Source organism: Salmo trutta, chromosome 4 (assembly GCF_901001165.1).
Source record: "Salmo trutta chromosome 4, fSalTru1.1, whole genome shotgun sequence".
Lineage (NCBI taxonomy): Eukaryota > Metazoa > Chordata > Actinopteri > Salmoniformes > Salmonidae > Salmo > Salmo trutta.
In genome coordinates, this window is record NC_042960.1 from 2859731 (window position 1) to 2885718 (window position 25988).

General features: G+C 43.7%; 1 protein-coding gene and 1 non-coding gene across 3 annotated transcripts in view; one reads left to right on the forward strand and one right to left on the reverse strand.

The window, feature by feature from the left end:
* LOC115191657 (rho GTPase-activating protein 7) overlaps nucleotides 1–25988 on the forward strand; it is a 149457-nt gene that overhangs the window by 47660 nt on the left and 75809 nt on the right. The gene's annotated exons all lie outside the window — the stretch shown is intronic.
* trnat-cgu (transfer RNA threonine (anticodon CGU)) lies at nucleotides 4388–4459 on the reverse strand. The gene has a single exon. It is a non-coding gene; the product is annotated as a tRNA-Thr (tRNA).

The window sequence follows — 25988 nt, forward strand, 5'->3', positions numbered from 1 at the left end:
AGTCAGTTCTAGGTCAGTGTGGGTTTTCTTCCTCAGACGCGGAGCTGTAGTGTCTGCTTCTTGAGTATGCCTGTGGTGTCATTTTCTAGTGTGTGAGACACAAGATGCATCTGGAAGTGATCGTGCCTGCCTGTCATGTACTGTAGCATTCATCTGCCTTGATATTTACATCAGATTCATCTGCCAGGTAGGCTGGAAAAATGGCTGCTCATTTGACAGTTTAAACTGAGTTGTGTCTCCAGCTTTGGATAGGCTTTGTTGACTTCTAAAACGATAGACATCACCGGAATTTCTTGTGTCCATCCTACAGTCCCACCCACCGACAGACACATTTTGGTTCCCTTGGGGTTGAGGCAGGTCCTGTGGGTGTCTTTCTCCATAGTGGGATCACTGGTGTCACTCCGGACAGGAAACCACCACACAGAAAAGGGGCATTTACAACAGGAAGTGAGCTCCACTGAGCTCCACTCACTCACGCAGTTACAAAAATACAAGCCTCCCCAGTCCCCTCTACTCATTATAGTGAAGGCCCCAATCCCCAGTCTCCACTACTCATGATAGTAAAGGCCCCAGTCCCCTCTACTCATGATAGTAAAGCCCCCAGTTACCCCTACTCATAATAGTAAAGGCCACAATCCCCAGTCCCCACTACTCATGATAGTAAAGACCCCAGACCCTCTACTCATGATAGCAAAGGCCCCAGTCCCCTCTGCTCATGATAGTAAAGGCCCCAGTCCCCTCTGCTCATGATAGTAAAGGCCCCAGTCCCCTCTGCTCATGATAGTAAAGGCCCCAGCCCCCTCTACTCATGATAGTAAAGGTTCCAGTCTCAAGTCTCCTCTACTCTGTATGTCTTTGATATTAGAGCAGATAGCACATCTTACACACATGCTTGAAGACACACACACACCTTCCCTCCAGTCTGACATCCAGGTCACCGTCTGTGTCTCCTCCCCTTATCAGAACACACACACACAGAGAGACAGAGAGACACACACAGAGAGACAGAGAGACACACACAGAGAGAGAGAGAGAGAGAGAGAGAGAGAGAGAGAGAGAGAGAGAGAGAGAGAGAGAGAGAGAGAGAATACGATAGCCACCAAGCCAGGCGTTGTCACTTAGACCTGCATTACAGAGACAGATATACATACACTCACACAAGCACAGACGCACAAAGATAGGATGTTCTCTCGCCAACACAGATGACCTTTTATGTTAGTGATACAAGGGCATGTCAACACCAGAATGTCTACAGACTGTTTTCATTCATATGATCTGGGACACAAGTTCCCCATCGTAAAACTGTAGCCTAATTATATTCAGAATCCAATGTCACACACACGCAAACACACACACACACACACGCAAGGCTCATGTATCATTTTAATAGTCACAGAAAATAAGAGACTTCACAATAACAAGTTGTTTTTCAACATAGCTACAAAATGGGAGAGAATTTCAAAAATATTCTAGAAAAAATATTATGTGTACATGACATTCTAACCTAAGTATGTGTCTCCCCTTTGCAATGGACGGAGCAACTAGGTTCGTAAAATATTATCCTTTTACAGGATGTTGATGTTTCTACATCAGTGCCCCTATTCATAAAGCATGTCAGACTAGGATCAGGATCAGTTCCCCTCTGTCCATATAATCTTATTCATTATTATCTAATACTGACCCTAGACCAGCACTCTTACTCTGAGACGCTTTATGAATACCCACCAGGCCCAGATCCACATTTATGGTACCTTCAAGGCAAGTTGATTTAGGGATTGAATAGGCTATATTGACTGACTAAGGGGCATTGGAAAACAATATGATGCCAGCCAGTTACTTATCAGCCCAAACTTACCTCGGAGGCCATAAAAGTAAATTAGCAGAGATGGGGCCAAATGCTATCAGCAGGGCTGTGATAACCTACTTTAGCATCCGCAACTTAGCATGATTGCCTTGAGTCTCAAGGGTGCAGGGGTCTGGAATGTCCCGAGGTAATCCCACATTGACACTGTCCTCTATCTTCTTCACACAGCAGACATCCACCAAACACACATCCTTTACAAGGGGCTTCACCAGAAAAACACAGACTGAGTAAGGGGAGAGGACTGGAGACATGGGGACAGAGTAAGGAGAGAGGACTGGAGACATGGGGACAGAGTAAGAGGAGAGGACTGGAGACATGGGGACAGAGTAAGGAGAGAGGACTGGAGACATGGGGACATAGTATGGAGAGAGGACTGGAGACATGGGGACAGAGTAAGGGGAGAGGACTGGAGACATGGGGACAGAGTAAGGAGAGAGGACTGGAGACATGGGGACAGAGTAAGGGGAAAGGACTGGAGACATGGGGACAGAGTAAGGAGAGAGGACTGGAGACATGGGGACAGAGTAAGGGGAGAGGACTGGAGACATGGGGACAGAGTAAGGAGAGAGGACTGGAGACATGGGGACAGAGTAAGGAGAGAGGACTGGAGACATGGGGACAGAGTAAAGAGAGAGGACTGGAGACATGGGGACAGAGTAAGGGGAGAGGACTGGAGACATGGGGACAGAGTAAGGAGAGAGGACTGGAGACATGGGGACAGAGTAAAGAGAGAGGACTGGAGACATGGGGACAGAGTAAGGAGAGAGGACTGGAGACATGGGGACAGAGTAAGGAGAGAGGACTGGAGACGGTTTACGAGACCAACGCCTTACCACTTGGCCACCATGCCACTCTTCGCTGTAAAGTATATATCAACATTCTGGAAAGTAGTAGTTGTGTAAATGTGAATTTGGCACACCAATAAACTCAGTGGAGAATCTTGGGATTGAACCAAGGACCTCATACATATTTTGCATGCACTCCCCCTCTGAGCTTCCATCCCATTTCATTTGCAGATAAAATGCAATATCAATACAATGTACTTTTTATATACACCACTCCATTGAAACTACAATGAAATGATAGCAGCAATTCTTAAACCAGGTACAGACTGGGATCGAACCCATAAACTTCAGTTTTTGAAAATGACACCATAAAAGATGGCAGCCATGCCACTTCTGTTCTATAAATGTACGAACAGGGATTGAACGCATGTTCTTCAGATTACAAAACCAAATAATTTAGCACGTCTCTGTTTCCTGCTTAGAATGTCAACATTCTGTAAAGTAGGAGTTGGGTAAATAAAATAATTTTAAATGGAGAAGCTGGGGATTGAACACAGGACCTTATACAAGGAAAGCATGCACTCTACCACTGAGCTACATCCCCTTTCTGGAAAAGCAGATGTTTTATTTTATTTTATTTCACCTTTATTTAACCAGGTAAGCTTGTGGAGAACAAGTTCTCATTTACAACTGCGACCTGGCCAAGATAAAGCAAAGCAGTGCGACACAAACAACAACACAGAGTTACACCTGGAATAAAGAAGCGTACAGTCAATAACACAATAGAAAAAAAGAAAGTCTATATACAGTGTGTGCAAATAGCATGAGGAGGTAAGGCAATAAATTGGCCATAGTAGCGAAGTAATTACAATTTAGCAAATTAACACTGGAGTGATAGATGAGCAGATGATGATGTGCAAGTAGAAATACTGGTGTGCAAAAGAGCAGAAAGTAAATAAAAACAATATGGGGATGAGGTAGGTAGATTGGGTGGGCTATTTACAGATGGACTATGTACAGCTGCAGCGATCGGTTAGCTGCTCAGATAGCTGATGTTTAAAGTTAGTGAGGGAAATATAAGTCTCCAGCTTCAGCGATTTTTGCAATTCGTTCCTGTCATTGGCAGCAGAGAACTGGAAGGAAAGGCGACCAAAAAAGGTGTTGGCTTTGGGGATGACCAGTGAGATATACCTTCTGGAGCGCGTGCTACGGGTGGGTGTTGTTATCGTGACCAGTGAGCTGAGATAAGGCGGAGCTTTGCCTAGCAAAGACTTATAGATGACCTGGAGCCAGTGGGTCTGGTGACGAATAGGTGGCGCGGGCCAGCCGACTAGAGCATACAGGTTGAAGTGGCCATATCAATTCAATTTACATTTTCTTTACACTGTTCCAATGAAAGTACATTTCCATAATATCAGCTATCTTCCATAAACGTCGAACAAGGACTGAACCCATGTGCTTCAGTTTACAGAAACAGATGATTTAGCATATCTATTTCCTTCTTAGAATGTCAACATTCTGGAAAGTGGGATTTGTGCAAAAGCTAATTTAACAACTAAATACACTCAACAGAGAAGTTGGGGATTAACATTGGACCGCATACATGTAAAGTACTGGCTCTACCATAGAGATACATCCCCTTACTATAATAGCTGTGTTGCAATATTGATACAACTTGCTTTTTCTGCAAAGTCCTCCAATAAAAGAACAGGTACATGATATCAGATGTCTTTCATTAAGGCACGGACGGGATTTGAACCCATGATCTTCGGTTTACGAGACCGACGCCTTACCACTTGGCCACCATGCCACTCTATGCTGTAAATTAGGGGACAGAGTAAGGAGAGAGGACTGGCGACATGGGAACAGAGTAAGGGGAGAGGACTGGAGACATGGGGACAGAGTATGGAGAGAGGACTGGCTTCATGGCAACAGAGTAAGGAGAGAGGACTGGAGACATGGGGACAGAGTAAGGGTAGAGGACTGGAGACATGGGGACAGAGTAAGGAGAGAGGACTGGAGACATGGGGACAGAGTAAGGAGAGAGGACTGGAGACATGGGGACAGAGTAAGGGTAGAGGACTGGAGACATGGGGACAGAGTAAGGAGAGAGGACTGGAGACATGGGGACAGAGTAAGAAGAGAAGACTGGAGACATGGGGACAGAGTATGGAGAGAGGACTGGAGACATGGCAACAGAGTAAGGAGAGAGGACTGGAGACATGGGGACAGAGTAAGGGGAGAGGACTGGAGACATGGGGACAGAGTAAGGAGAGAGGACTGGAGACATGGGGACAGAGTAAGGAGAGAGGACTGGAGACATGGGGACAGAGTAAGGAGAGAGGACTGGAGACATGGGGACAGAGTAAAGAGAGAGGACTGGAGACATGGGGACAGAGTAAGGGGAGAGGACTGGAGACATGGGGACAGAGTAAGGAGAGAGGACTGGAGACATGGGGACAGAGTAAGGAGAGAGGACTGGAGACATTGGGAGACGACTGGAGACATGGGGACAGAGTAAGGAGAGAGGACTGGAGACATGGGGACAGAGTAAGGAGAGAGGACTGGAGACATGGGGACAGAGTAAGGGGAGAGGACTGGAGACATGGGTACGGAGTAGATTGTCAACCCACAATCATAGTTTCTTCTTGGAAATCTCCACTATTACTTCTCGTCTCACCTCCTAATGTGGGCTCAAGCTCTCCTGCTGCTCCTCCACTCCTTCTCCGGGTCCTGATTATTTGTCCTTTTTTCTCTGGATCCTGCACTTCTTTCATGCATCTCCTGCTGCACCTCCCGCGAGATGAGCTGCCACGGCTCTTTGCTTGAGACCAAGGCCAGATGAAGTCACCCTGCAAACTGCCTGGCAACAGATCATGTTGTGTTCTACAGTATATCTATCTCTGGTGATCTCTCTCTGTTTCTACTCACAGAAGAGTAAGAAGGAGTCAGAGCGAGGTAGAAAGAAAGAGAGAGAGAGAGAGAGAGAGAGAGAGAGAGAGAGAGAGAGAGAGAGAGAGAGAGAGAGAGAGAGAGAGAGTAGGAGAGAGAGAGAGAGAGAGAGAGAGAGAGAGAGAGAGAGAGAGAGAGAGAGAGAGAGAGCTAGAGCGTGCGTGTCAGAAAGAGAGCGTAAGTGCTCTCCGATAAAAGCCCAGGCTGAATCTCTCTCTCTCTCTCTCTCTCTCTCTCTCTCAAATTGAGAGAGAGAGAGCAAGGATATGCCTATGCGTGTCATGACTTACTCTGTTTGACCCACTCAAATATTCAGCCTGGGCTTTTATCGGAGAGCACTTACTCTCTCTTTCTGACACACACACACACACACACACACACACACACACACACACACACACACACACACACACACACACACTTGCAGGCTGCATTGAATATGAGAATGATGCAGCAGCGGCTCACCGTGTCCCTGGACCAGTGCACTGATGCTTGGCACAGCACCGAGGAGGCTGCAGGACAGAACAGAACACAACAGAATGTAGAAACCAGAACACTAGAACCAGACAATGTTCTAAGATGTTCTAGAACTCCAGGAAGCTAGAACCAGTCAGGACACAGGGGACACAAAGGCAGAACGGAACCGGACAGAATCGGGTCCAGGAATGGGAGACCAAACCCAGGACTGGAAAAGAGGCTAAACTAATCCAACCCAGATCAGAGCAGACTATTAGAGTGTAGCCCAGGACAGAACAGCAAGACAGAACCAAACTGAGTCAAACGGGACCATTGGGACCTGCTCTATCTTTATGACAGGACTCTACAGGGATATAGTACCTATCCCGGTCCAGCCTAGTCTAATCTAACCCAGGTCTGGGTGGATCTAGTACCAGTATGGCTCTGCATCGCTCTCTGAGGCTACTGCTGCTTCAGAAGTCGTTCACTGACCACATTAGGTATTCTACATTTAGAGCTCTGGACTTACTCAGTAAGACAGCACGGGACAGGAGACTGGCAGGTGAGTGTGTGTGTGTGCACGTTCGTGAGCGTGTATGTGTGTGTTCTGTTTTAGCCTTCCTGGCGTATGAGAGAAAAACTGCTGTGTCATCACAGATTTGTGTCTGAGAGAGAGAAATTGTGAGGCAGTTCTGAACCATACTGTAGTTGAACTAGTACTACAGTAGGTTATGGTACTAGGTTATGTTACTAGGTTAGGGTACTAGGTTATGGTACTAGGTTAGGGTACTAGGTTAGGGTACTAGGCTAGGGTACTAGGTTAGGGTACTAGGTTAGGGTACTAGGTTAGGGTACTAGGTTATGGTACTAGGTTAGGGTACTAGGTTAGGGTACTAGGTTATGGTACTAGGTTAGGGTACTAGGTTAGGGTACTAGGTTATGGTACTAGGCTAGGGTACTAGGTTATGGTACTAGGTTAGGGTACTAGGTTATGGTACTAAGTTAGGGTACTAGGTTATGGTACTAGGTTAGGGTACTAGGTTAGGGTACTATGTTATGGTACTAGGCTAGGGTACTAGGTTAGGGTACTAGGTTAGGGTACTAGGTTAGGGTACTAGGTTATGGTACTAGGCTATGGTACTAGGTTAGGGTGCTAGGTTAGGGTACTAGGTTATGGTACTAGGTTAGGGTACTAGGTTATGGTACTAGGTTAGGGTATTAGGTTAGGGTACTAGGTTATGGTACTAGGTTAGGGTATAGAGAGTAGAGAGATGACAGTCCTGGCATTTACTTCGTCGGCTACATTTCTAGACTGCACTCAGGTTAGATGCTGTCTCTCATTCATTAGTTATGAGTTGTTATATACATGGTCGATCCATCAGAACTCAGCTAGCGGGCTAATCTAGCATGTAGCCCCTGAATAATACAGCTCGGCTGCTTCCCGAAAGGCACCCTATTCCCTTTGTAGTGCACTACTTTTGACCAGAGCCAGACGGGCTCTGCCGCCCTGGTCAAAAGTAGTGCACTAAATTGGGTACAGGGTGCCTTTTGGGAGGTAGACTATGTCAAAACAGCAGCAGAGGAAAAACCCTCTAGGAAAGAAAATGGATGCTTTCAAAATAGGCCCAAACGTGTGTGTGTGTGTGTGTGTGTGTGTGTGTGTGTGTGTGTGTGTGTGTGTGTGTGTGTGTGTGTGTGTGTGTGCACGTGTCCCATGTGTTCCCACTGCAACGCACCACCAACACCATCTGGTTTCACAGACCTGCATGACTTCACTAATTGAAACAACATCTGTATTAAGTCATATTTACAGCCGAGTGTCACCTTCTAAATCTTCACAGGTAAAGCTCAGGTGAAGCTCATTACAAATGGCAGGGGCACCACTTTTCTCACTGGAAACCATAAGTTCCACAACCCCGGGTCAATGTCTTTTGCCCTGACCCTTGACCCCCGACCCCTGACCCCTGAAACTCAGCACGCAAGGTGATAGGTGGTTCCTGTGGGACAATTCCAGAATATGTGAACTGTCAGGTCTCATAAAGGACCGCCAGATGAAAGAAAATAGTTGAAAAGGAAGGTAGACCACAAGTGAAGTCAGTGTTAATCACAGCTTTCCTACACCACATTTATTTTCTCTCTTTTTTTCTAATAAAACGTGGTAATGAATGGGAAATTCCTCCATAGTTTAGTGGGCAGGGGACAGGAGTGTACTAGCTATGTGTGTGTTGAGTACAAACATGTTCTATAGGGCTTTACACACTATGGAGCTGAGCTAACACAGTTGTACCGTGCTGTTCCAGTTACGCATCCACCATAGCTGCTGGAACAGTGATGCAAAGAAATAGGCCATCCGAGCCAGTACAGTAGGACTCAGGTCCACATGGTAGAGTCACTGTGAATAGGGGGTATGTGTAACCACATGGTAGAGTCACTGTGAATAGGGGGTATGTGTAACCACATGGTAGAGTCACTGTAAATAGGGGGTATGTGTAACCACATGGTAGTGCCACTGTGAATGGGGGGTATGTGTAACCACATGGTAGAGTCACTGTGAATGGGGGGTATGTGTAACCACATGGTAGTGCCACTGTGAATGGGGGGTATGTGTAACCACATGGTAGAGTCACTGTGAATAGGGGGTATGTGTAACCACATGGTAGAGTCACTGTAAATAGGGGGTATGTGTAACCACATGGTAGTGCCACTGTGAATGGGGGGTATGTGTAACCACATGGTAGAGTCACTGTGAATAGGGGGTATGTGTAACCACATGGTAGAGTCACTGTGAATAGGGGGTATGTGTAACCACATGGTAGAGTCACTGTAAATAGGGGGTATGTGTAACCACGTAGTAGTGTCACTGTGAATGGGGGGTATGTGTAACCACATGGTAGTGCCACTGTGAATAGGGGATATTTGTAACCACATTGCAGAGGGTCTTCTTCGGTCCTCACAGGGAGCTGTCATACTGTCTGTCATCTTGGAATCCAAGATGGCGTAGCAGCGCAGACGTGGTTTGTTGTCCTCTCGTTTACTTTTTGTATTTTTCGTCTTTTTTTGTATATATTCCAATTTATTTTTCAATCTCTTTTTCCATATTTTTATTAAATATACCTTCCGGTAACCCGCCTCACTCAATGTGACACGGATCCGCTATTCTTTTAGACCCTATAGCCAATACTATCATCAGAAGGCCAGCTAATTAGCTAAGTCACTAGCCATTTAGTCATTGTTAGCCACTGCTAGCGGCCTTTACCCTCTGCTCAGGCACCAGACGTTTTTTTAGCCTGGATAATACCTGCCAGCCTCGGACTGTTTTTCTCAACTACAACGCCAGATTCCTGTCGACCATTGATCATCACAGCTAGCTATCTTCAACTGAGTGACCCAGCCCCGAAGCTAGCCCTGAGCCAGGCGCATCTCCCAGCTAGCAAACAAAATTCCCACAACTACAATACCTCTTTCGCCATCTGGTCCGGTCCCTTCGTCGACACGGTGCCCCGCCGTACCACCACGACTGGTCCGCAGATGTAATTCCATCAGCTGTGCCTTCAACCGGCCTTTGCCGGATGACGGAGCAGACGCTTCTACTTCCCCGGACTGCTAGCGTAGTAACGACTACCTAGCGGCTTCCCTGTTTCATCTATTGTTGTACACTGGACCCTATGATCACTTGGCTACATAGCTGATGCCTGCTGGACTGTTCATTTATCACGGTACTCCACTTTGTTTACCTTTGTTTATCTGTCGGCCCTAGCCCCGAACTCAGGCCCTGTGTGTAGTTAACCGACCCTCTCTGCCCAGTCATCGCCATTTTACCTGTTGTTGTTGACTTAGCTGATTAGCTGTTGTTGTCTTTAGCCGTACCCTCATCCTACTCCTCCTCTGTTCCTCGGGTGATGTGGAGGCTAACCCAGGCCCTGCGTGTCCCCAGGCACTCTCGTTGACTTCTGTAATTAAAAAAGCCTTGGTTTCATTCATGTTAACATCAGAAGCCTCCTCCCTAAGTTTGTTTTACTCACTGCTTTAGCACACTGCGCCAACCCCGATGTCCTTGCCATGTCTGAATCCTGGTTAGGAAGGCCACCAAAAATTCTGAGATTTCCATACCCAACTACAACATTTTCCGTCAAGATAGAACTGCCAAAGGGGAGGAGTTGCAATCTACTGCAGAGATAGCTTGCAAAGTTCTGTCATACTATCCAGGTCTATGCCCAAACAGTTCGAGCTTCTAATTTTAAAAATGAATCTTTCCAGAAGTAAGTCTCTCACTGTTGCCGCCTGTTATAGACCCCCCTCAGCTCCCAGCTGTGCCCTGGACACCATATGTGAATTGATTGCCCCCCATCTATCTGCAGAGTTCGTTCTGTTAGGTGACCTAAACTGGGATATGCTTAACACCCCAGCAGTCCTACAATCTAAGCTAGATGCCCTCAATCTCACACAAATTATCAAGGAAACCACCAGGTACAACCCTAAATCCGTAAACATGGGCACCCTCATAGATATTAACCTGACCAACTTGCCCTCCAAATACACCTCTGCTGTTTTCAACCAGGATCTCAGCGATCACTGCTTCATTGCCTGCATCCGCTATGGGTCCGCGGTCAAATGACCACCCCTCATCACTGTCAAACGCTCCCTAAAACACTTCTGCGAGCAGGCCTTTCTAATTGACCTGGCCCAGGTACCCTGGAAAGATATTGACCTCATCCTGTCAGTCGAGGATGCCTGGAGGTCTTTAAAAGTAATTTCCACACCATCTTAAATAAGCATGCCCCTTTTAAAAAATGTAGAACTAAGAACAGATATAGCCCTTGGTTCACTTCAGACCTGACTGCCCTTGACCAGAACAAAAACATCCTGTGGCGGACTGCAATAGCATCGAATAGTCCCAGCGATATGCAACTGTTCAGGGAAGTCAGGAACCAATACACACAGTTAGTCAGGAAAGCAAAGGCTAGCTTTTTCAAACAGAAATTTGCATCCTGTAGCTCTAACTCTAAAAAGTTTTGGGATACTGTAAAGTCCATGGAGAACAAGAGCACCTCCTCCCAGCTGCCCACTGCACTGATGCTTGGCGACACGGTCACCACCGATAAAACCATGATAATCGAAAATTTCTAAAAGCATTTCTCTACGGCTGGCCATGCTTTCCTCCTGGCTACCCCAACCCCGGCCAACAGCTCCGCACCCCTCGCAGCTACTTGCCCGACCCTCCCCAGCTTCTCCTTCACCCAAATCCAGATCGCAGATGTTCTGAAAGAGCTGCAAAACCTGGACCCGTACAAATCAGCTGGGCTAGACAATCTGGACCCTCTCTTTCTAAAATTATCCACCGCCATTGTTGCAACCCCTATTACCAGTCTGTTCAACCTCTCTTTCATTTCGTCCGAGATCCCTAAAGATTGGAAAGCTGCCGCGGTCATCCCCCTCTTCAAAGGGGGTGACACTCTAGACCCAAACTGTTACAGACCTATATCCATCCTGCCCTGCCTTTCTAAAGTCTTTGAAAGCCAAGTTAATAAACAGATCACTGACCATTTTGAATCCCACCGTACCTTCTCCGCTGTGCAATACGGTTTCCGAGCTGGTCACGGGTGCACCTCAGCCACACTCAAGGTACTAAACGATATCATAACCGCCATCGATAAAAGACAGTACTGTGCAGGAGTCTTCATCGACCTGGCCAAGGCTTTCGACTCTGTCAGTCACTGTATTCTTAAATCGGAGGGCCTGTTGTCCGGACCTCTGGCAGTCTCTATGGGGGTACCACAAGGTTCAATTCTCGGGAAGACTCTTTTCTCTGTATAGATCAACGATGTCGCTCTTGCTGCGGGTGATTCCCTGATCCACCTCTACGCAGACGACACCATTCTGTATACATCTGGCCCTTCTTTGGACACTGTGTTAACTAACCTCCAAACGAGCTTCAATGCCATACAACACTCCTTCCGTGGCCTCCAACTGCTCTTAAACGCTAGCAAAACCAAATGCATGCTTTTCAACCGTTCGCTGCCTGCACCCGCCCGCCCGACTAGCATCACTACTCTGGACGTTTCTGACCTAGAATACGTGGACAACTACAAATACCTAGGTGTCTGGCTAGACTGTAAACTCCCCTTCCAGACTCATATCAAACATCTCCAATCCAGAATCAAATCTAGAATCGGCTTTCTATTTCACAACAAAGCCTCCTTCACTCACGCGCCAAACTTACCCTAATAAAACTGACTATCCTACCGATCCTCGACTTCGGCGATGTCATCTACAAAATAGCTTCCAATACTCTACTCAGCAAATTGGATGCAGTCTATCACAGTGCCATCCGTTTTGTTAACAAAGCGCCTTATACCACCCATCACTGTGACCTGTATGCTCTAGTCGGCTGGCCCTCGCTACATATTCGTCACCAGGCCCACTGGCTCCAGGTCATCTACAAGTCTATGCTAGGTAAAGCTCCGCCTTATCTCAGCTCACTGGTCACGATAACAATACCCACCCGTAGCACGCACTCCAGCAGGTATATCTCACTGGTCATCCCCAAAGACAACACCTCCTTTGGCCGCCTTTCCTTCCAGTTCTATGCTGCCAGTGACTGGAACGAATTGCAAAAATCGCTGAAGCTGGAGACTTACATTTCCCTCACTAACTTTAAACATCAGCTATCTGAGCAGCTAACCGATCGCTGCAGCTGTACATAGTCCATCTGTAAATAGCCCACCCAATCTACCTACCTCATCCCCATATTGTTTTTATTTACTTTGCTGCTCTTTTGCACACCAGTATCACTACTTACACACCATCATCTGCTCATCATCATCTGCTCATCTGTCACTCCAGTGTTAATCTGCTAAATTGTAATTACTTTGCTACTATGGCCTATTTATTGCCATACCTCCTCATGCCGTTTGCACACACTGTATATAGACTTTCTTTTTTTCTATTGTGTTGACTGTACACTTGTTAATTCCATGTAACTCTGTGTTGTTGCTTGTGTCGCACTGCTTTGCTTTATCTTGGCCAGGTCGCAGTTGTAAATGAGAACTTGTTCTCAACTAGCTTACCTGGTTAAATGAAGGTAAAATAAAAATAATAATAATAATAACAAGTGATTGGGCACTTGGGGTGGTATATAATAATTTGTTTGGGAATTAGGGTAGTATATAATAATTTGTTTGGGACTTGGGGTGGTATATAATAATTAGTGTGGGACTTGGGGTTTTATGTAATAATTAGTTTGGCACTTGGGGTGGTCTATAATAATTTGTTTGGCACTTGGGGTGATATATAATAATTCGTTTGGCACTTGGGGTGATATATAATAATTAGTTTGGCACTTGGGGTGGTCTATAATAATTAGTTTGGCACTTGGGGTGGTATATAATAATTAGTTTGGCACTTGGGGTGGTATATAATAATTAGTTTGGCACTTTGGGTGGTATATAATAATTTGTTTGGGACTTGGGGTGGTATATAATAATTTATTTGGGACTTGGGGTGGTCTATAATAATTAGTTTGGCACTTTGGGTGGTATATAATAATTAGTTTGGCACTTTGGGTGGTATATAATAATTTATTTGGGACTTGGGGTGGTATATAATAATTAGTTTGGCACTTTGGGTGGTATATAATAATTAGTTTGGCACTTTGGGTGGTATATAATAATTTGTTTGGGACTTGGGGTGGTCTATAATAATTTGTTTGGGACTTGGGGTTTCACCACGATGTGAAAAGGTAACGTCATGACCAACTTTTTCACATTCTATCTGGAATGGGGAGTCAGGTAGTCTAGCAGTTAATGGCATCGGGCCATTAACCTAAAGGTCGCTGATTCAATGTTCCCTTGAGCAAGGCACTTAACCCTAATTGCGCCTGTAAGTCGCTCTGGATACGAGCATCTGCTAAATAAAAACAAATAAAAAAGTACAGTATGTAAATGAATAGAATGTTCTGAGAAACGGAGCCCTGGAGATTAGAGCTGTGACGATAAAGCGAAAATTATCATCACTTACTGCAGGAATTTTGCTGATCTCATTAACTACAATAAGTAGCCTATATTCAAATCATTTGTTTGAAATTAAATCCGTTTTCTAATATGGGTGATTGTTAATGGGACAATTGATGGCGACTACAACCATCAAACTACGGAGAGTAGTAGTAGTAGTTTAAAGGATTTCTTTCTTTCTTTTTCCTGTGCTGCACATTAATGTTATAAACTTATTGTTCTATTTTTCCTTATCGCATCAATTCAGGCAATTTATCGAGATATGGATTTTTATCCAAATCACCCAACTCTACTGGAGATGACACACTTGCGTGTGTGTGTCTGTGTGTGTGTGTGTGTGTGTGTGTGTGTGTGTATGTGTGTGTGTGTGTGTGTGTGTGTGTGTGTGTGTGTGTGCGTGTGCGTGTGCGTGTGCGTGCGTGTGTGTGTCAACGACTCACTCTAGACAATTGTCTACTGTAGTGTATACCCTCACCAGCCCGACACTGGAACTCAATATCCCCTTAATTGTCCCCACCCTTGACCCCAATGTAATCATACAGCATGTTTCAACAGGTAACACCATATGTTCACTGCTTGAGGGGAATTGACGTCCAGTGACACATTGAGTTTATCTCATTGACAGACAGCAGCTGTCTTTCCCTCTGTAGTTCATCCTGTTCATGGGAATCAGTGTTCAGTGTTCTGGTAGCGCTGCACTTCGTCAGGCTATTGTGCTAATGAGCCATGAACCCCCACTTTGACAGGACTGACTCCTTAGGCTATGGAGATATGAATGAAGGACAATAGCAGAATCTACAAGGGTCTCAGAGTACGAGTGCTGATCAAGGATCAGGTCCCCCCATCTTATTAATTATGATTTAAAAGGCAAAACTGATCTTAGATCAGCACTCCCGCTCTTAGACGTCTTATGAATACAGACCCTGATGTAACTATGACTCCTTAGGCCAGGGGTGTCGAACTCATTCCATAGAGGGCCTAGTGTCTGCGGGTTTTTGTTTTTTCCTTTCAGTTAAGACCTAGACAACCAGGTGAGGGGAGTTCCTTACTAATCAGTGACCTTAATTCATCAATCAAGTACAAAGGAGGAGCGAAACCCTGCAGACACTCGGCCCTCTGTGGAATGAGTTTGACACACGCGCCTCAGGCTATAGAGACATGAATGAAGGATGACAGCAGAACCTCTGCAAGGGTCACTACTCTGGTTAGTCCAGGGCCTTATTCATAGTCTCAGAGTAGCTATGCTTTATTATGATTTAAAAGGCAAAACTGGTCCTAGATCAGCACTGCTACCCTTAGACACTTACGGACCCTGATGTAAGTACTGGGGTTGAACCAGGGTCCTGTCCCAGAGAGTCCTCAGAGGCTGGATGAGGTTAGAATGACAGGCATGTCCCCAGTTCCTTTTGAACTGAGATATCACAATCTGTTGAATAAAGCACTGTTTGGAGCAATCTTTCAAGTCATCTCTACTTTTAAGTATCCCTGTGAGCAAATTGACTCTTGTGGACCCAGTAACGTCATGGCTGACGGCAGACTCTGCTCTCTATGGCTGAGTGTGTTGTGTTGAACAGAATGCTAGCCTGCTGATGTTGTGTTGAACAGAATGCTAACCAGCTGATGTTGTTGTGTTGTGTTGAACAGAATGCTAGCCTGCTGATGTTGTGTTGTGTTGAATAGAATGCTAGCCTGCTGATGTTGTTGTGTTGTGTTGAACAGAGCGCTAACCAGCTGATGTTGTTGTGTTGTGTTGAACAGAATGCTAGCCCGCTGATGTTGTTGTGTTGTGTTGAACAGAATGCTAACCAGCTGATGTTGTTGTGTTGTGTTGAATAGAATAGAATGCTAGCCAGCTGATGTTGTTGTGTTGAACAGAATGCTAGCCTGCTGATGTTGTTGTGTTGTGTTGAACAGAACGCTAACCAGCTGATGTTGTTGTGTTGAATAGAATAGAATGCTAGCCAGCTGATGTTGTTGTGTTGTGTTGAACAGAATGCTAACCAGCTGATGTTGTTGTGTTGTGTTGAATAGAATAGAATGCTAGCCTGCTGATGTTGTTGTGTTGTGTTGAATAGAATAGAATGCTAGCCAGCTGATGTTGTTGTGTTGTGTTGAACAGAATGCTAGCCTGCTGATGTTGTGTTGTGTTGAACAGAACGCTAACCAGCTGATGTTGTGTTGTGTTGAACAGAATGCTAACCAGCTGATGTTGTTGTGTTCTGTTGAACAGAATGTTAACCAGCTGATGTTGTTGTGTTGTGTTGAACAGAACGCTAACCAGCTGATGTTGTGTTGTGTTGAACAGAATGCTAACCTGCTGATGTTGTTGTGTTCTGTTGAACAGAATGCTAACCAGCTGATGTTGTTGTGTTCTGTTGAACAGAATGCTAACCAGCTGATGTTGTTGTGTTGTGTTGAACAGAATGCTAGCTTGCTGATGTTGTGTTGTGTTGAACAGAACGCTAACCAGCTGATGTTGTGTTGTGTTGAACAGAACGCTAACCAGCTGATGTTGTTGTGTTCTGTTGAACAGAATGCTAACCAGCTGATGTTGTTGTGTTCTGTTGAACAGAACGCTAACCAGCTGATGTTGTTGTGTTGTGTTGAACAGAATGCTAACCAGCTGATGTTGTTGTGTTGAACAGAACGCTAACCAGCTGATGTTGTTGTGTTGAACAGAACGCTAACCAGCTGATGTTGTTGTGTTCTGTTGAACAGAATGCTAACCAGCTGATGTTGTTGTGTTCTGTTGAACAGAATGCTAACCAGCTGATGTTGTTGTGTTCTGTTGAACAGAACGCAATCCAGCTGATGGTGTTATACAGCCATTGGGACTTTGACAATTATTCACATCATCACTAATCAATCCCTTTTCTAAAAGTCATGTGAAACCATTGCAAAGGGGCCATGTAATGGGTGTATGTAATGTAATCGGCCAAGGACAGCATGTAATAGGACAAGTAATGGATGTATGTAATGTAATCGGCCAAGGACAGCATGTAATAGGACACATAATGGGTGTATGTAATGTAATCGGCCAAGGACAGCATGTAATAGGACACGTAATTGGTGTATGTAATGTAATCGGCCAAGGACGGCATGTAATAGGACACATAATGGGTGTATGTAATGTAATCAGCCAAGGACAGCATGTAATAGTACATGTAATGGGTGTATGTAATATAATAGGCCATGGACAGCATGTAATAGGACATGTAATGGGTGTATGTAATGTAGGGTTCTGGCGGGGCCACAATAAGTCCAGGGCATCTGTGTGGGTCACTTGAAAATAAGGGAGAGCCGCACACTCTAGGAGCTCAGATGCAAAAAAAAAATGTCTATCCAACGTTTCAACAGCCAAGCTGTCTTCATCAGGGTATGATCACAAACACTGCGAGATGACTCGTTTATATAGTGTCAAAAGACACACAGGTGTCTGTAATCATGGCCAAGTGTTGCCTAATATCATTGGTTAATTCTCAAATATAAAAATGGAATACAAAGAACAGCATACAAAAAAACAAATGGATAGCATGGATATGGATAGCATAGATATGGATAGCATAGATAGCATAGATTGGATAGCATAGATTCATTATAATGGATAGCATAGATTTATTTTAGACTACACAAGCTTACAAACAATTACAATGGCAAAGTCACAATAATCACAAGAATGGCTTCAGATCAATGTCTATGTTGAGACCGAAGGGTGCGAGGGTCTTTAAGTTAAAGATCCAGGCAGCCTCTCATTTTAAAAAGAAATTATCAAGGTCACCCCCTCTCCTAGGGAGGGTGACATGTTCGATGCCAATATAACGCAGAGACGAAATCGAGTGGTTTGCTTCCAAAAAGTGGGCCGCTACTGGGTAAGTCAAGTTTTGCACCTAATGGTGCTACGATGCTCTGAGATACGTACTTTTAATTCACGCTTTGTTTACCCACATCATTTTTACCACAAGGACAAGTTATAAGATAAAGAACTGCCTTAGTGGAGCACGTAATAACACCTTTGATTGGGATCGATTTCCCTGTTTGTGGGTGTTTGAAGGATCTACATTTATAAGTGCCATTGCATTGAGCACAACCATTACACTTGTAATTTCCATCCAGTAGTGGCGCAAATAGAAATTGTTCAGGAATATCTTGGGGTGGTAAATCAGAGTGTACCAATTGGTCTCTGAGATTTCTGCCCCGCGAGAACACGACCAAGGGAAGGTCCGAAAACACATTACCGAGATGATCATCGTATTTTAGAATGTGCCAATGTTTGTGAACGATTCCCTTAATTTGTTCAGAGAACTTTGAATAGCGGGTAGTTAGAACGCAAGAATGCGTCTTTTTGCGAGACTGACCTTGAAAAAGGTCATATCTCGTTTTGTTTAGAATTTTTGTACCCCCTCTCCTTGAACTTTCTTTGCATCTCAGCCATATCTCTGTCGAAATCTGATTGTTTTTTGCAACGTCTTTTGATTCGACAGAATTGGCTGTAGGGCAAACTATTTTTCAAGGGAAGTGGGTGACAACTGTCAGCCCTCAACAAACTTTTACGATCAGTAGGTTTCCTGTAAAGATCAGTGTATAGAACATTATTTTCACACAGGATCAGAAGATCAAGAAAACTGATTTGACGTGTATCAGATTGCATAGTAAATCTCAAATGTTCAGAACAGGAGTTAAGAAAAGCATGGAATGCCTGGAGCTGTCTTGCATCACCCCTCCATAGAACAAAAATATCATCAATATACCGTTTCCAAATAATGATGTAAGGCAAGATTTGTTTTTGGAGGGGATTGAAAATAGACTGTTTCTCCATGTAACCCACATACAAATTAGCATAGTTAGGAGCCATGGGGGATCCCATAGCAGTGCCTTTCGTCTGAATAAAGAAATCATTTACAAACATGAAATAGTTATGTGTGAGTACTATTTCAGCCAATGTTATAATGCAGGCACTGTGTGTGCGTGCGTGCGAGCGCCCCAGCCCTTTGTATTGCTCTGAAAGGGAGTAACTGAGGGAGGTACTCACTTATGTTCTGGTTCACCTTGTTCTGTGCTGACTGGTCGACCCACACAGATGCCCTGGATCTATTGTGGCCCTGCCAGAACCCTACAGTGGCCCAGCAGGGACATTTCACGCCTCAGGTCCGACAAAGGAAAAAGTCAAAGGGGCGTCACATTGTGACATCACAACATGGAGCTTTTAGAATAACACCACAGCTGGGGCCTGTGTTCCAAATTAGCTTCTGGAACTGTGTTCGCTCACCGTCTTACGTGTTGTTTTTGGTTACTTAAAATATATATTTTTTAAATGTCTTAAGATTCATATTATATGAAAGTAATTTAAAATAATTCAGTTAAGAAGTACTTTTAGATCCAGTTTGTTATACACAACCAGATAGTTCCTCCCACTCAGGCAACATTTAACATTCCCAAGGACACTTCAGAAGAAAAAGAGAAGCAGTTCTAGTAGGTCTGATCGTTTACACACCAACGTTTCAACATCAAGCTGTCTTCATCATGGTTTCTTTCCCAAGGACATCCATGAGTTCTTTCTTGCTGCAATCCATTCAACATGTAACCTTCGAAACATTCATCTCCCTCCACCACAGCTCTACCACTAATGATGCCTCTCCTTGTGTCCGTCCGTTAGCCATTATCTCCTTTCTTTTAGTTGGTTTGTGGTCACTGTTTGGTTGTGGTCGTTGTTTGGTTGTGGTTGAGAAGCTAATTGCTCTGGTTGTTTGTCCTTGTCCCCAATAGGGTTTCCGAAGTGTTTCGACCCTTGTTATATCTCATGTTCCCAGTCCCATGGAACATCTCCCAGAACCTCAAACAAACAATGGATACATCCCAAATGGCACCCCTATGGGGCCTGCTGCAAAGTAGTGCACTATATAGGGAATAGGGTGCTATTTGGGAAGCAGACAATATTTAACTATCTACTGTCTTCATCTGGAAGTGTTTTGGCCTACAATGCGCTAGCCTAAATGGAACAATGCTTGGCAAACCTATCCCCATTGTAAATGTTGTTTTATTTAGGAAGGAAGGTTCTACTTGGTCCTCCATATTTCAGTTGGTAGAGTGTGGTTCTTGCAATGTCAGGATAGTGGGTAGATTCATGGGACCACCCATATGTAAAATATATGCAAGCATGAATCTAAGTCGCTTTGGATAAAAGCATCTGCTAAATGACATTCATCACGTGGTTGTTTACAGTCTTTCAACTCAAATTAACTACTGAAATGTTTTCCTGTAATTTGTGAGCAAGTGAGTGTGTTTTCCAGTGTCATGATCAGACCTAGAGACTATAGCTTCTTCTTCTGGGATTTTCTCTTGCATGCTATATACTATGTACAAACCAACGTGCTACAGTACCAGAATAATGATACTGTATATACTATGTACAAACCAACATGCTACAGTACCAGAATAATGATACTGTATATACTATGTACAAACCAACATGCTACAGTACCAGAATAATGATACTGTATATACTATGTACTATGTACAAACCAACATGCTACAGTACCAGAATAATTATACTGTATATACTATGTACAAACCAACGTGCTACAGTACCAGAATAATGATACTGTATATACTATGTACAAACCAACATGCTACAGTACCAGAATAATGATACTGTATATACTATGTACAAACCAACATGCTACAGTACCAGAATAATTATACTGTATATACTATGTACAAACCAACATGCTACAGTACCAGAATAATGATACTGTATGTACTATGTACAAACCAACATTGCTACAGTACCAGAATAATGATACTGTATATACTATGTACAAACCAACATTGCTACAGTACCAGAATAATTATACTGTATATACTATGTACTATGTACAAACCAACATTGCTACAGTACCAGAATAATGATACTGTATATACTATGTTCAAACCAATATTGCTACAGTACCAGAATAATGATACTGTATATACTATGTACTATGTACAAACCAACATTGCTACAGTACCAGAATAATGATACTGTATATACTATGTACTATGTACAAACCAACATTGCTACAGTACCAGAATAATTATACTGTATATACTATGTACTATGTACAAACCAACATTGCTACAGTACCAGAATAATGATACTGTATATGCTATGTACTATGTACAAACCAACATTGCTACAGTACCAGAATAATGATACTGTATATACTATGGAGAAACCAACATTGCTACAGTACCAGAATAATGATACTGCATATACTATGGAGAAACCAACATTGCTACTGTACCATATTTTTTGGGGGGGAAACCTGTTGCCTGGAACCATTCAAGTAACCCAACCCAAAGTATTTCAGTGTTCAGTAATTAAAATATTAAAGTGACATCACCACTCATATTGTTATCCTGTAAAGTTGTAAATATTGAACTGTTTTGTGTTTTATGAACTTTTTGACACTAAATTGTGTTATGTATTCTGAACTATAATGAATGAAGATACTTGAACATTGATATTTGTTCTAGTGAACATAAAAATGTCGGGTTCCTTTTACTTCCTTACTCATTGTTTTCAAGTGTAAGTGGTTGCGTCTTAATGTTTAATGTCGTTGTATATCAAATCAAATCAAAGTTTATTGGTCGCGTACACAGATTTGCAGATGTTATCGCAGGTGCAGCGAAATGCTTGTGTTTCTAGCTCCAACAGTGCAGTAATACCTAGCAATAAAAAAACATATTAAACAATACACACATAATCCAAAACAATTCTATAATAAGTTATATGGGATAACCCATGACCAGAATACAGTATATACATATGAAGTGGGTAAAACAGTATGGAAACATTATTAAAGTGACCTGTGTTTAATGACTATGTACATAGGGCAGCAGTCTCTAAGGTGCAGGGTAGAGTACCGGGTGGTAGCTGGCTAGAACAGTGATGAAGGTTCAGTGCAGGGTGCTGGGTGGAGGCCAGCTAGTGGAAACTGTTTAACAGTCTGATGGCCTCAGTCTCTTGGTCTTGGTCCTAGCTTTGATGCACCGGTACTGTCTCCACCTTCTAGATGAAAGCGGGGTGAACAGGTCGTAGCTCGAGTGGCTGAGGTACTTGATGATCTTCTTGGCCTTCCTGTTACACCGGGTGCTTTAGATATCCTGGAGTGCAGGCAGTGTGCCCCCGGTGATGCAATGGGATGACCACACCACCCTCTGGAGAGCCCTGCATTTGCGGATGGTGCAATTGCTGTACCAGGCGGTGATACAACCCGACAGGATGCTCTCAATGGTGCATCTGTAGAAGTTTGTGAGGGTCTTAGGGGCCGAGCTGAATTTCTTCAGCCTCCTGAGGTTGAAGACGTGCTGTTGTGCCTTCTTCACCACACTGTCTGTGTGGGTGGACCATTTCAGGTTGTCAGTGATGTGCACGGACAGGAACGTGAAGCTTTTGACCTTCTCCACTGTGGCCCCGTCGATGTGGATGGGGGCGTGCTCTCTCTGCTGTCTCTTGTAGTCCACGATCAGCGCTTTCATTTTGTTGACATTGAGGGAGAGGTTATTTTCCTGGCACCACTCCGCCAGGGCCCTCATCTCCTCCCTGTAGGCTGCCTCATCGTCGTTGGTAATCAGGCTTACCTCTGTAGTGTCGTCAGCAACCTTGATGATTGAGCTGAAGATGTGCGTGGCAAGCAGTTATGGGTGAACAAGCGGTACAGGAGGGGGCTGAGCACGCACCTCTGTGGGGCCCTCGTCTAAGGATAGGATCAGGGTGGCAAAGGTGTTGTTGCCTACCTTTATGACTTGGGGTCATCAGGAAGTCCAGGACCCAGTTGCGCAGGGAGGGGTTCAGACCCAGGTCCTTGAGCTTAGTGATGAGCTTGGAGGGCACTATGGTGTTGAAAGCTGAGCTGTAGTTGATGAACAGCATTCTTAAGTATAGGTATTTCAGTGTGCAGTGCAATGGTGATTGCATCGTCTGTGGATCTGTTGGGATGGTATGCAAATTGCAGTTGGTCCAGGGTGTTGGGTAAGGTGGAGGTGATATGATTCTTAACTTGCCTGTCAAAGCACTTAATGATGACAGAAGTGAGTGCTACAGGGTGCTATGTATTTGGCGATTTGTCATTTTAACTCACCATAGCAAGCATTGTTGAGCACAGTGCTCATTCCTCTAGCAGTCACTGGAGGTAGAGCTGTAACCAGTCATTGTTGAGCACAGTGCTCATTCCTCTAGCAGTCACTGGAGGTAGAGCTGTAACCAATCATTGTTGAGCACAGTGCTCATTCCTCTAGCAGTCACTGGAGGTAGAGCTGTAACCAGTCATTGTTGAGCACAGTGCTCATTCCTCTAGCAGTCACTGGAGGTAGAGCTGTAACCAGTCATTGTTGAGCACAGTGCTCATTCCTCTAGCAGTCACTGGAGGTAGAGCTGTAACCAATCATTGTTGAGCGTTGACTTTAAAATATAAAATAATCATAACTTGTCAAAACTAAATCACTTTAGATTGGCAGAAAATACATCAATGCAGTTAGATTCATTCAATAGCATAACATTTCTTAACAGTACTCAAAAACATTAAGTGATACGAGATCTGATTGATATCTGAGTTAGTACAACTTATATGATTTGAGTTCTGCTGACCGTTGGAGATGTTTGAGTAGCCACTACTCAACTTCTTTAATGAGTTATGCAGTTACTTTTTACAGTGTACTGTATACACTTGCTTTTTTAATGTATTATATAAATAATATTTATTTTAATATATTCCCTAATCATCTAGTGGTCCTTTCATGTGTCAATACTAATCATCTAGTGGTCCTGTCATGTGTCAATAGTAATCAACTAGTGGTCCTGTCATGTGTAAATACTAATCATCTAGTGGTCCTGTCATGTGTCAATACTAATCATCTAGTGGTCCTTTCATGTGTCAATACTAATCATCTAGTGGTCCAGTCATGTGTCAATACTAATCATCTAGTAGTCCTGTCATGTGTCAATACTAATCATCTAGTGGTCCTGTCATGTGTCAATACTAATCATCTAGTGGTCCTTTCATGTGTCAATACTAATCATCTAGTGGTCCTGTCATGTGTCAATACTAATCATCTAGTGGTCCTTTCATGTGTCAATACTAATCATCTAGTGGTCCTTTCATGTGTCAATACTAATCATCTAGTAGTCCTGTCATGTGTCAATACTAATCATCTAGTGGTCCTGTCATGTGTCAATACTAATCATCTAGTGGTCCTGTCATGTGTCAACACTAATCATCTAGTGGTCCTTTCATGTGTCAATACTAATCATCTAGTGGTCCTGTCATGTCTCAATACTAATCATCTAGTGGTCCTGTCATGTGTCAATACTAATAATCTAGTGGTCCTGTCATGTGTCAACACTAATCATCTAGTGGTCCTGTCATGTGTCAATACTAATCATCTAGTGGTCCTGTCATGGGTCAATACTAATCATCTAGTGGTCCTTTCATGTGTCAATACTAATCAACTAGTGGTCCTGTCATGTGTCAATACTAATCATCTAGTGGTCCTGTCATGTGTCAATACTAATCATCTAGTGGTCCTGTCATGTGTCAATACTAATCATCTAGTGGTCCTGTCATGTGTCAATACTAATCATCTAGTGGTCCTGTCATGTGTCAATACTAATCATCTAGTCGTCCTGTCATGTGTCAATACTAATCATCTAGTGGTCCTGTCATGTGTCAAAACTAATCATCTAGTGGTCCTGTCATGTGTCAATACTAATCATCTAGAGGTCCTGTCATGTGTCACTACTAATCATCTAGTGGTCCTTTCATGTGTCAATACTAATCATCTAGTGGTCCTTTCATGTGTCAATACTAATCATCTAGCGGTCCTGTCATGTGTCAATACTAATCAACTAGTGGTCCTGTCATGTGTCAATACTAATGATCTAGTGGTCCTGTCATGTGTCAATACTAATCATCTAGTGGTCCTGTCATGTGTCAAAACTAATCATCTAGTGGTCCTGTCATGTGTCAATACTAATCATCTAGAGGTCCTGTCATGTGTCACTACTAATCATCTAGTGGTCCTGTCATGTGTCAATACTAATCATCTAGTGGTCCTTTCATGTGTCAATACTAATCATCTAGCGGTCCTGTCATGTGTCAATACTAATCAACTAGTGGTCCTGTCATGTGTCAATACTAATCATCTAGTGGTCCTGTCATGTGTCAATACTAATCATCTAGTGGTCCTGTCATGTGTCAATACTAATCATCTAGTGGTCCTTTCATGTGTCAATACTAATCATCTAGTGGTCCTGTCATGTCTCAATACTAATCATCTAGTGGTCCTGTCATGTGTCAATACTAATCATCTAGTGGTCCTGTCATGTGTCAATACTAATAATCTAGTGGTCCTGTCATGTGTCAATACTAATCATCTAATGGTCCTGTCATGTGTCAATACTAATCATCTAGTGGTCCTGTCATGTGTCAATACTAATCATCTAGTGGTCCTGTCATGTGTCAATACTAATCATCTAGTGGTCCTGTCATGTGTCAATACTAATCATCTAGTGGTCCTGGTATGTGTCAATACTAATCATCTAGTGGTCCTGTCATTTGTCAATACTAATCATCTAGTGGTCCTGTCATGTGTCAATACTAATCATCTAGTGGTCCTGTCATGTGTCAAGACTAATCATCTAGTGGTCCTGTCATGTGTCATTACTAATCATCTAGTGGTCCTTTCATGTGTCAATACTAATCATCTAGTGGTCCTGTCATGTGTCAATACTAATCATCTAGTGGTCCTGGCATGTGTCAATACTAATCATCTAGTGGTCCTGTCATGTGTCAATACAAATCATCTAGTGGTCCTGTAATTTGTCAATACTAATCATCTAGTGGTCCTGTCATGTGTCAATACTAATCATCTAGTGGTCCTGTCATG